The sequence below is a fragment of the Bombina bombina genome, chromosome 6 (assembly GCF_027579735.1).
Source record: "Bombina bombina isolate aBomBom1 chromosome 6, aBomBom1.pri, whole genome shotgun sequence".
Taxonomy (NCBI): Eukaryota; Metazoa; Chordata; class Amphibia; order Anura; family Bombinatoridae; genus Bombina; species Bombina bombina.
In genome coordinates, this window is record NC_069504.1 from 272,978,337 (window position 1) to 272,988,963 (window position 10,627).

The following is a 10,627-nucleotide window of genomic DNA, read 5'->3' on the forward strand; positions in this document are numbered from 1 at the left end:
ATTTAGTCTTAGAACTCAATCTTGAAGCCCAGAGTAACAATTAAAGAATTGAATCCAATTATGAACCAAATAAATGATTACCTTGGAAAAGAAATATGGAATTTAGAAATCAAATTAGCATTCCAAGATTGAAATCACAAAGTTCTTCTAGCTAAAATAGCTAAAGACATAGATTAAACCTCATTTGCGAAAATATCAAAAAATGACGACACAAATGAAATTATTAGCATGTTGACTTAACAATGCTAAACAAATCATAATCCGATACTTGATCTTAAAGTATCCAACCAGAAGGATGAAGCAATTGCAACATCAGCCAAATAAATTACAGGTCTACGAAAAGTAACTGAAAATAAATAACTTTCCTTAAATAAGATACAACCATCTGAAGGAAAAAAATAAATACTATTTCATATAGGAATAATAGTATGTTAAGCAGGAGTAGAGATAGCCCCATTAACTTGGGGAATCTTTCCTCAAACCTGAAAACTAACTGCCGGCAAAGAATACAATATAAAAACCTTAAACACCTTTTCAACAAAGAACCAATGTACTCTATTAAAAAATAAAAAAGTAATTTTGTTAGTGTCAATATCTGATGAAGAAAATTCTGAATGAGAAAAAAACACCATCAGAGAAGGATAATTCAGTATGTTGTTGGTCATTTGAAACTTCATCAACTAAATAAGAAGTTTGAAAAAGACCTAAAAATATTATTAGAAGGCGGAATGTCAGACAAAGCCTTTAAAATAGAATCAGAAAAATATTCTTATAAATTCCTAAGTATATCTTGTACATAAGATGTAAAAAGAATAGCAATATATAAAGTATAAATACTAATGGACTCTGCATGTAAAAGTATATCATGATAACTTATTACAAACCATAGCTAAAGATAAACATTCATAACATTAAAATAAATGAACTTAGCTTTGGTAGGACTGATATCAGTAAACAGGAATCCCTTAGCATTTTCTGATACAGGAACAGTGTTTGAATCTTGTAATATGTAAAAGAAAAAAACAACATATAAAGCAAAATTATCAAATTCCTTAAATTACAGTTTCAGGAATGGGAAAAAAATGCAAAACAAACAAGCCTCTAGCAACCAGAAGCAACAAAAAAGTGAGACTTAAATAATGTGAAAAAAGTGGCACTAAGTATGACGCCCACATTTTTTGGCGCCAAGTATGACGCCCACATTTTTGGCGCCAAGAATGACGCCCACATTTTTTGGCGCAAAAAACGTCTGTAACACACATGCGTCAAAAAATGACGCAACCACGAACAAACTCCCGGCGTCAACTATGGCGCCGGAAACGACAAAATTTTGCGCCAAAAAAGTTTGCGCCAAAAATGACGCAATAAATTGAAGCATTTTCTGCCCCCGCGAGCTTAACAGCCCGCAGGGAAAAAGTCAATTGAAAAATTTTTAAGGTAAGAAAAACATAATTTATGCTTACCTGATAAATTCCTTTCTTCTGTTGTGCGATCAGTCCACGGGTCATCATTACTTCTGGGATATAACTCCTCCCCAACAGGAAATGCAAGAGGATTCACCCAGCAGAGCTGATATAGCTCCTCCCCTCTACGTCAGTCCCAGTCATTCGACCAAGAATCAACGAGAAAGGAGTAACCAAGGGTGAAGTGGTGACTGGAGAATAATTTAAAAGATATTTACCTGCCTTAAAAAACAGGGCGGGCCGTGGACTGATCGCACAACAGAAGAAAGGAATTTATCAGGTAAGCATAAATTATGTTTTCTTCTGTTATGTGCGATCAGTCCACGGGTCATCATTACTTCTGGGATACCAATACCAAAGCAAAAGTACACGGATGACGGGAGGGATAGGCAGGCTCATTATACAGAAGGAACCACTGCCTGAAGAACCTTTCTCCCAAAAATAGCCTCCGAAGAAGCAAAAGTGTCAAATTTGTAAAATTTGGAAAAAGTATGAAGCGAAGACCAAGTTGCAGCCTTGCAAATCTGTTCAACAGAGGCCTCATTCTTAAAGGCCCAAGTGGAAGCCACAGCTCTAGTGGAGTGAGCTGTAATTCTTTCAGGAGGCTGCTGTCCAGCAGTCTCATAGGCTAAACGTATTATGCTACGAAGCCAGAAAGAGAGAGAGGTAGCAGAAGCTTTTTGACCTCTCCTCTGTCCAGAATAAACGACAAACAGGGAAGAAGTTTGGCGAAAATTTTTAGTTGCCTGCAAGTAGAACTTGAGGGCACGAACTACATCCAGATTGTGTAGAAGACGTTCCTTCTTTGAAGAAGGATTTGGACACAAGGATGGAACAACAATCTCTTGATTGATATTCCTGTTAGTAACTACCTTAGGTAAGAACCCAGGTTTAGTACGCAGAACTACCTTATCTGAGTGAAAAATCAGATAAGGAGAATCACAATGTAATGCTGATAACTCAGAGACTCTTCGAGCCGAGGAAATAGCCATTAAAAACAGAACTTTCCAAGATAACAATTTTATATCAATGGAATGAAGGGGTTCAAATGGAACACCTTGTAAAACGTTAAGAACTAAGTTTAAACTCCATGGCGGAGCAACGGCTTTAAACACAGGCTTGATCCTAGCTAAAGCTTGACAAAAGGCCTGGACGTCTGGATTTTCTGACAGACGCCTGTGTAACAAGATGGACAGAGCTGAAATCTGTCCCTTTAATGAACTAGCCGATAAACCCTTTTCTAAACCTTCTTGTAGAAAAGACAATATCCTAGGGATCCTAACCTTACTCCAGGAGTAACGTTTGGATTCGCACCAGTATAGGTATTTGCACCATATTTTATGGTAAATCTTTCTGGTAACAGGCTTCCTAGCCTGGATCAGGGTATCAATAACCGACTCAGAAAAACCACGCTTTGATAAAATCAAGCGTTCAATTTCCAAGCAGTCAGTTTCAGAGAAGTTAGATTTTGATGTTTGAATGGACCCTGTGTCAGAAGGTCCTGTCTCAGAGGTAGAGACCAAGGTGGACAGGATGACATGTCCACTAGATCTGCATACCAAGTCCTGCGTGGCCATGCAGGCGCTATTAGAATCACAGATGCTCTCTCTTGTTTGATTTTCGCAATCAATCGAGGAAGCAGCGGGAAGGGTGGAAACACATAAGCCATCCCGAAGTTCCAAGGTGCTGTCAAAGCATCTATCAGAACCGCTCCCGGATCCCTGGATCTGGACCCGTAGTGAGGAAGTTTGGCGTTCTGGCGAGACGCCATGAGATCTATCTCTGGTTTGCCCCAACGTCGAAGTATTTGGGCAAAAATCTCCGGATGAAGTTCCCACTCTCCCGGATGAAAAGTCTGGCGACTCAAGAAATCCGCCTCCCAGTTCTCCACTCCCGGGATGTGGATTGCTGACAGGTGGCAAGAGTGAGACTCTGCCCAGCGAATTATCTTTGATACTTCCATCATTGCTAGGGAGCTTCTTGTCCCTCCCTGATGGTTGATGTAAGCTACAGTCGTGATATTGTCCGACTGAAACCTGATGAACCCCTGAGTTGTTAATTGGGGCCAAGCTAGAAGGGCATTGAGAACTGCCCTCAATTCCAGAATGTTTATTGGAAGGAGACTCTCCTCCTGATTCCATAATCCCTGAGTCTTCAGAGAATTCCAGACAGCGCCCCAACCTAGCAGGCTGGCGTCTGTTGTTACGATTGTCCAGTCTGGCCTGCTGAATGGCATCCCCCTGGACAGGTGTGGCCGATAAAGCCACCATAGAAGAGAATTTCTGGTCTCTTGATTCAGATTCAGGGTAGGGGACAAATCTGAGTAATCCCCATTCCACTGACTTAGCATGCACAATTGCAGCGGTCTGAGGTGTAGGCGTGCAAAAGGTACTATGTCCATTGCCGCTACCATTAAGCCGATCACCTCCATGCATTGAGCTACTGACGGGTGTTGAATGGAATGAAGGACACGGCATGCATCCTGAAGCCTTGTTAACCTGTCTTCTGTCAGGTAAATCTTCATTTCTACAGAATCTATAAGAGTCCCCAAGAATGGAACTCTTGTGAGAGGAAAAAGAGAACTTTTCTTTTCGTTCACTTTCCATCCATGCGACCTTAGAAATGCCAGAACTAACTCTGTATGAGACTTGGCAGTTTGAAAGCTTGAAGCTTGTATTAGAATGTCGTCTAGGTACGGAGCTACCGAAATCCCTCGCGGTCTTAGTACCGCCAGAAGGGCACCCAGAACCTTTGTGAAGATTCTTGGGGCCGTAGCCAATCCGAATGGAAGAGCTACAAACTGGTAGTGCCTGTCTAGGAAGGCAAACCGTAGATACCGTTGATGATCTTTGTGAATCGGTATGTGAAGGTAAGCATCTTTTAAATCCACTGTGGTCATGTACTGACCCTTTTGGATCATAGGTAAGATTGTCCGAATAGTTTCCATTTTGAACGATGGAACTCTTAGGAATTTGTTTAGAATCTTTAAATCTAAGATTGGCCTGAAAGTTCCCTCTTTTTTGGGAACCACAAACAGGTTTGAGTAGAACCCTTGTCCTTGTTCCGACCGCGGAACTGGATGGATCACTCCCATTAATAACAGATCTTGTACACAGCGTAGAAACGCTTCTTTCTTTATCTGGTTTGTTGACAACCTTGACAGATGAAATCTCCCTTTTGGGGGAGATAATTTGAAGTCTAGAAGGTATCCCTGAGATATGATCTCCAGCGCCCAGGGATCCTGAACATCTCTTGCCCAGGCCTGAGCGAAGAGAGAAAGTCTGCCCCCCACTAGATCCGGTCTCGGATCGGGGGCTCTCGGTTCATGCTGTCTTTGGGGCAGCAGCAGGTTTCCTGGCCTGTTTGCCCTTATTCCAGGACTGGTTAGGTTTCCAGCCTTGCCTGTAACGAGCAACAGCTCCTTCCTGTTTTGGTGCAGTGGAGGTTGACGCTGCTCCAGGTTTGAAATTCCGAAAGGGACGAAAAATAGACTGTCTAGCCTTAGCTTTGGCTTTGTCTTGAGGTAGGGCGTGGCCCTTACCTCCTGTAATGTCAGCGATAATTTCTTTCAACCCGGGCCCAAATAAAGACTGCCCCTTGAAAGGTATATTAAGTAATTTAGACTTAGAAGTAACATCAGCTGACCAGGATTTTAGCCACAGTGCTCTACGTGCCTGTATGGCGAATCCAGAGTTCTTAGCCGTAAGTTTGGTTAAATGTACTACGGCCTCCGAAATGAATGAATTGGCTAGTTTAAGGACTCTAAGCCTGTCCATAATGTCGTCTAGCGTAGATGAACTAAGGTTCTCTTCCAGAGACTCAATCCAAAATGCTGCCGCAGCCGTAATCGGCGCGATACATGCAAGGGGTTGCAATATAAAACCTTGTTGAACAAACATTTTCTTAAGGTAACCCTCTAATTTTTTATCCATTGGATCTGAAAAAGCACAGCTATCCTCCACCGGGATAGTGGTACGCTTAGCTAAAGTAGAAACTGCTCCCTCCACCTTAGGGACCGTTTGCCATAAGTCCCGAGTAGTGGCGTCTATTGGAAACATCTTTCTAAATATTGGAGGGGGTGAGAACGGCACACCGGGTCTATCCCACTCCTTAGTAACAATTTCAGTTAATCTCTTAGGTATAGGAAAAACGTCAGTACTCGCCGGTACCGCAAAGTATTTATCCAACCTACACATTTTCTCTGGTATTGCAATGGTGTTACAATCATTGAGAGCTGCTAAGACCTCCCCTAGTAATGCACAGAGGTTCTCCAATTTGAATTTAAAATTTGAAATATCTGAATCCAATCTGTTTGGATCAGAACCGTCACCCACAGAATGAAGCTCTCCGTCCTCATGCTCTGCAAGCTGTGACGCAGTATCAGACATGGCCCTAGTATTGTCAGCGCACTCTGTTCTCACCCCAGAGTGATCACGCTTGCCTCTTAGTTCTGGTAATTTAGACAAAACTTCAGTCATAACAGTAGCCATATCATGTAATGTTATCTGTAATGGCCGCCCAGATGTATTAGGCGCCATAATATCACGCACCTCCCGGGCGGGAGATGCAGGTACTGCCGCGTGAGGCGAGTTAGTCGGCATAACTCTCCCCTCGCAGTTTGGTGAAATTTGTTCACATTGTACAGATTGACTTTTATTTAAAGTAGCATCAATACAGTTAGTACATAAATTTCTATTGGGCTCCACCTTGGCATTGGAACAAATGACACAGATATCATTCTCTGGGTCAGACATGTTTAACACACTAGCAATAACTTGCAACCTGGTTATAATCTTTTTTAACAAAAACGTACTGTGCCTCGGAGAGGTACTTAAACGATTAAATGACAGTTGAGATAATGAACTGAAACAGTTATAGCATCAAGTTTAAAATAACACAACTTTTAGCAAAGGTTTGTTCCCATTAGTAAATAACTAAATTTGACATAAAAAATTATAGAGTAACGTTTTTATTCACAGTCAATAAAAATTCTCACAGCTCTGCTGAGAGAATGTACCTCCCTTCAAAGAAGTTTGAAGACCCCTGAGATCTGTCAGTGAACCGGATCATGCAGGAAATATAATAGTAGCTGACTGGAATTTTTTGATGCGTAGCAAAAGAGCGCCAAAAACGGCCCCTCCCTCTCACACACAGCAGTGAGGAGAAACGAAACTGTCACAATTTAAAGCAGACAACTGCCAAGTGGAAAATAATGCCCAAACATTTATTTACTCAGTACCTCAGCAATGTAAACGATTCTACATTCCAGCAAAAACGTTTAACATGACAATATTTATTAAAAGGATTAATGACCTTTAACAGAGTAGTTCCGGTGAAAAACCATTCCCAGAATACTGAAGTGTATACATACATGTCATTATAACGGTATAGCAGGATTTTTTCATCAATTCCATTCAGAAAATAAAAACTGCTACATACCTCAATGCAGATTCATCTGCCCGCTGTCCCCTGATCTGAAGCCTTTACCTCCCTCAGATGGCCGAGAACAGCAATATGATCTTAACTACTCCGGTTAAAATCATAGTAAAAAACTCTGGTAGATTCTTCTTCAAACTCTGCCAGAGAAGTAATAACACGCTCCGGTGCTATTGTAAAATAACAAACTTTTGATTGAAGTCATAAAAACTAAGTATAATCACCATAGTCCTCTCACACATCCTATCTAGTCGTTGGGTGCAAGAGAATGACTGGGACTGACGTAGAGGGGAGGAGCTATATCAGCTCTGCTGGGTGAATCCTCTTGCATTTCCTGTTGGGGAGGAGTTATATCCCAGAAGTAATGATGACCCGTGGACTGATCGCACATAACAGAAGAAAAATATTTATTCATATGCATTATCCCAAAATAATGAAACTGAAAGAAGGCATACTGATTATCCTGAATCATGGCAAATATAAGTTTAAAACATATATTTTGAACTTTACATATAAAGTGCCCAACCATAGCTTAGAGTGTCATAAATAAAATAAGACTTACTTACCCTAAGACACTCATCTACATATAGTAGATAGCCAAACCAGTACTGAAACGAGAATCAGTAGAGGTAATGGTATATAAGAGTATATCGTCGATCTGAAAAGGGAGGTAGGAGAAGAAATCTCTACGACCGATAACAGAGAACCTATGAAATAGATCCCCTAGAGGAAGACCATTGTATTCAAATAGGCAATACTCTCTTCACATCCCTCTGACATTCACTGCACTCTGAGAGGAAAACCGGGCTTCAGCCTGCTGCGAAGCGCATATCAACGTAGAATCTAGCACAAACTTACTTCACTACCTCCATGGGAGGCAAAGTTTGTAAAACTGAATTGTGGGTGTGGTGAGGGGTGTATTTATAGGCATTTTAAGGTTTGGGAAACTTTGCTCCTCCTGGTAGGAATGTATATCCCATACGTCACTAGCTCATGGACTCTTGCTAATTACATGAAAGAAATATATAAATATATATATATATATATACATACACATATATATATATATACACACACACACACATTTTTTATATATATATATATACGGAACAAAATGCTTGCACTCACTGGTCTTTTTGTGACGCGTGCATCAAACAATAGTGACTTTATACAATGTTGCAAACAAACCCCTCCCCCCAATTAGAGCAAAAAAAACGCCAAACTAGTAACCATGGTGACCTCTGCGTCACACTGTAAACAATCAAGTGTTGACATATTATTACAAAAATTATGTATAAGCCATCCTGGCTCTAAAATTAAAAGTGACTGCCCAAGTGATATATAGAGGAACTGTGAAACAATAGAAACTGAGGCGGATAGCTTCTATTGTTTCACAGTTCCTCTATATATCACTTATACATAATTTTTGTAATAATATGTCAACACTTGATTGTTTACAGTGTGACGCAGAGGTCACCATGGTTACTAGTTTGGCGGTTTTTTTGCTCTAATTGGGGGGGAGGGGTTTGTTTGCAACATTGTATAAAGTCACTATTGTTTGATACACGCGTTGTCTGAAGAAGGGGATATTGTCCTCGAAACGTCACAGCTTTTGTTCTAAGTAAAAGTTTTTCACAAAAAGACCAGTGAGTGCAAGCATTTTGTTCTGTATATCTAAGTTTCACTAGCACCCTGGCAGTTGACGATAAGTGAGAGTGCACATCTTTGCTATAAATATAAATATATATATCACAATCCAAGTTACAGTGTTGCCCTCCTGGAGTCGTCTGCCTGGGTGCAAAAATGTGATAAATATTCCTCCTGATAAATGCACTCACAGGGCTTTTGAAGTGAACAAAGCTTGTTTTTTTATTGGAGCGTTTTCAGGGAGAAGTTCCCCTTCATCAGCATAACAAAAGCGTCAAACATACACGCTTAATATACACACATGTGAATTACCAAATTGTGAATACCTGTGTACACTCAGTGAAGGCGCTAATCTGCCGTGTTGGAATGCGTTCCAGTCTCAGTGAACCGGAAGTGTTTCAATATGGGTCCCTTCCGGTGTATACAACCATAGAATTCATCTATATATTAGGTCTCATTTACCTTATTCAAACCTAACTGTGTGATAAACAACAATCTCTAGTGACAGCTTGTCAAGCTGGATGTACAAACGGATAATATATCACTGTGTATCCAATGTGAGTCAAATGTAAAATACATCCCACCGTAACATACTTATCTGCATATAATCGTGTTCTCCTGCTATGTGGTATGTGTCACTTTCTAAACTAACTATCTAACCAACACATCTTTATGGTGCCGCACTTCATACTGACAGTCACTAACATTACGGACACTACCCGGAAATGAGGTGTCATTACAGAACCTTACAGAAACTCTCTATTTACGAGTAGAGTCCATCACTTAAGTGTAAACAACATTGTGCTATATCTCCCTATAGACAGACTTTCAATCTAAATATCACACATAATAAAAAAACATAATAAAGTGACATATATTTACATACAGTGTAGTAGTTTTCGGTTCCTAGCCAATATATATATCCTTTTAAAGAAAGAGCATCTAATGTCAAAATACCGACATCAGAAATAAACGGCATTCATGCTGCAGCTAGATATCTCTAAGGAACTACAATTAACTTAGTCCCCTGTGTAAAGTTGCTCCCATTTGTATTCATATTATTATTACATCCTTTAATGGCCATAACATGTTAGATGATAGCCTTATAATTGCAAATTACATTACTCATTCAGGTCGTCTTACGAGCTATAAGAAGTAAACACCACATTATGGCAGAGCTATATTCTCCTCATAATATATTTGTATATCCACTATGGGTATTGGGACCCCAAGGTTGTAATCCCACTTGAGTGTCCAAGAGTCCCAACCTAACATAGGCCTAATAGACACAAGGCACAATGATCTAGTATGTCACATCACTCATACGCCAGGGACCTCATTACAAAGTCCTAAGGGGTCTGACCTCCCCAATAGGGTGCTCCACCTGGCATCACACATCCTTAGATTCTGGAGAAAGATGGTTACCATTATTCTTTTTCCAGAATCTAAGGATGTGTGATGCCAGATAAGTATGTTACGGTGGGATGTATTTTACATTTGACTCACATTGGATACACCGTGATACATTATCCTTTTGTACATCCAGCTTGACAAGCTGTCACTAGAGATTGATGTTTATCACACAGTTAGATATGCCTTAGGTGGAATAAGGTAAATAAGACCTAATATATAGATGAATTCTTAGGTTGTATACACTGGAAGTGACCCATATTGAAACACTTCGGGTTCACTGAGACTGGAATGCATTGAGTGCATTCCAACATGGCAGATTATCTCAAAATAAAGCAAGAAAGGCACTCTCCGTAATAAACACCAAACTTTACTTCAGGTGAACGTTTTCGGGGTTGCCCCGTCCTCAGACCTGGATGGTATATCGCAGAGCTAAAAATCTTAGGGATATTCTTGTTAAGTCTGATCCAACTACACACTATAAAAAGGATACCTGGCTGAAATCTTCAAAGAAGGGTTGTTGCCCGTGCGCCAGCTGTGTCACCTGTAAATGGTATGTTGAGGGGTGATACCTTGCAGCACCCACATAATCACAGATTCAAGATTCAACATCGCCTGACATGCACTAGCACGTACGTCATATACATCCTGATTTGCCTGTGCTCCAAGGT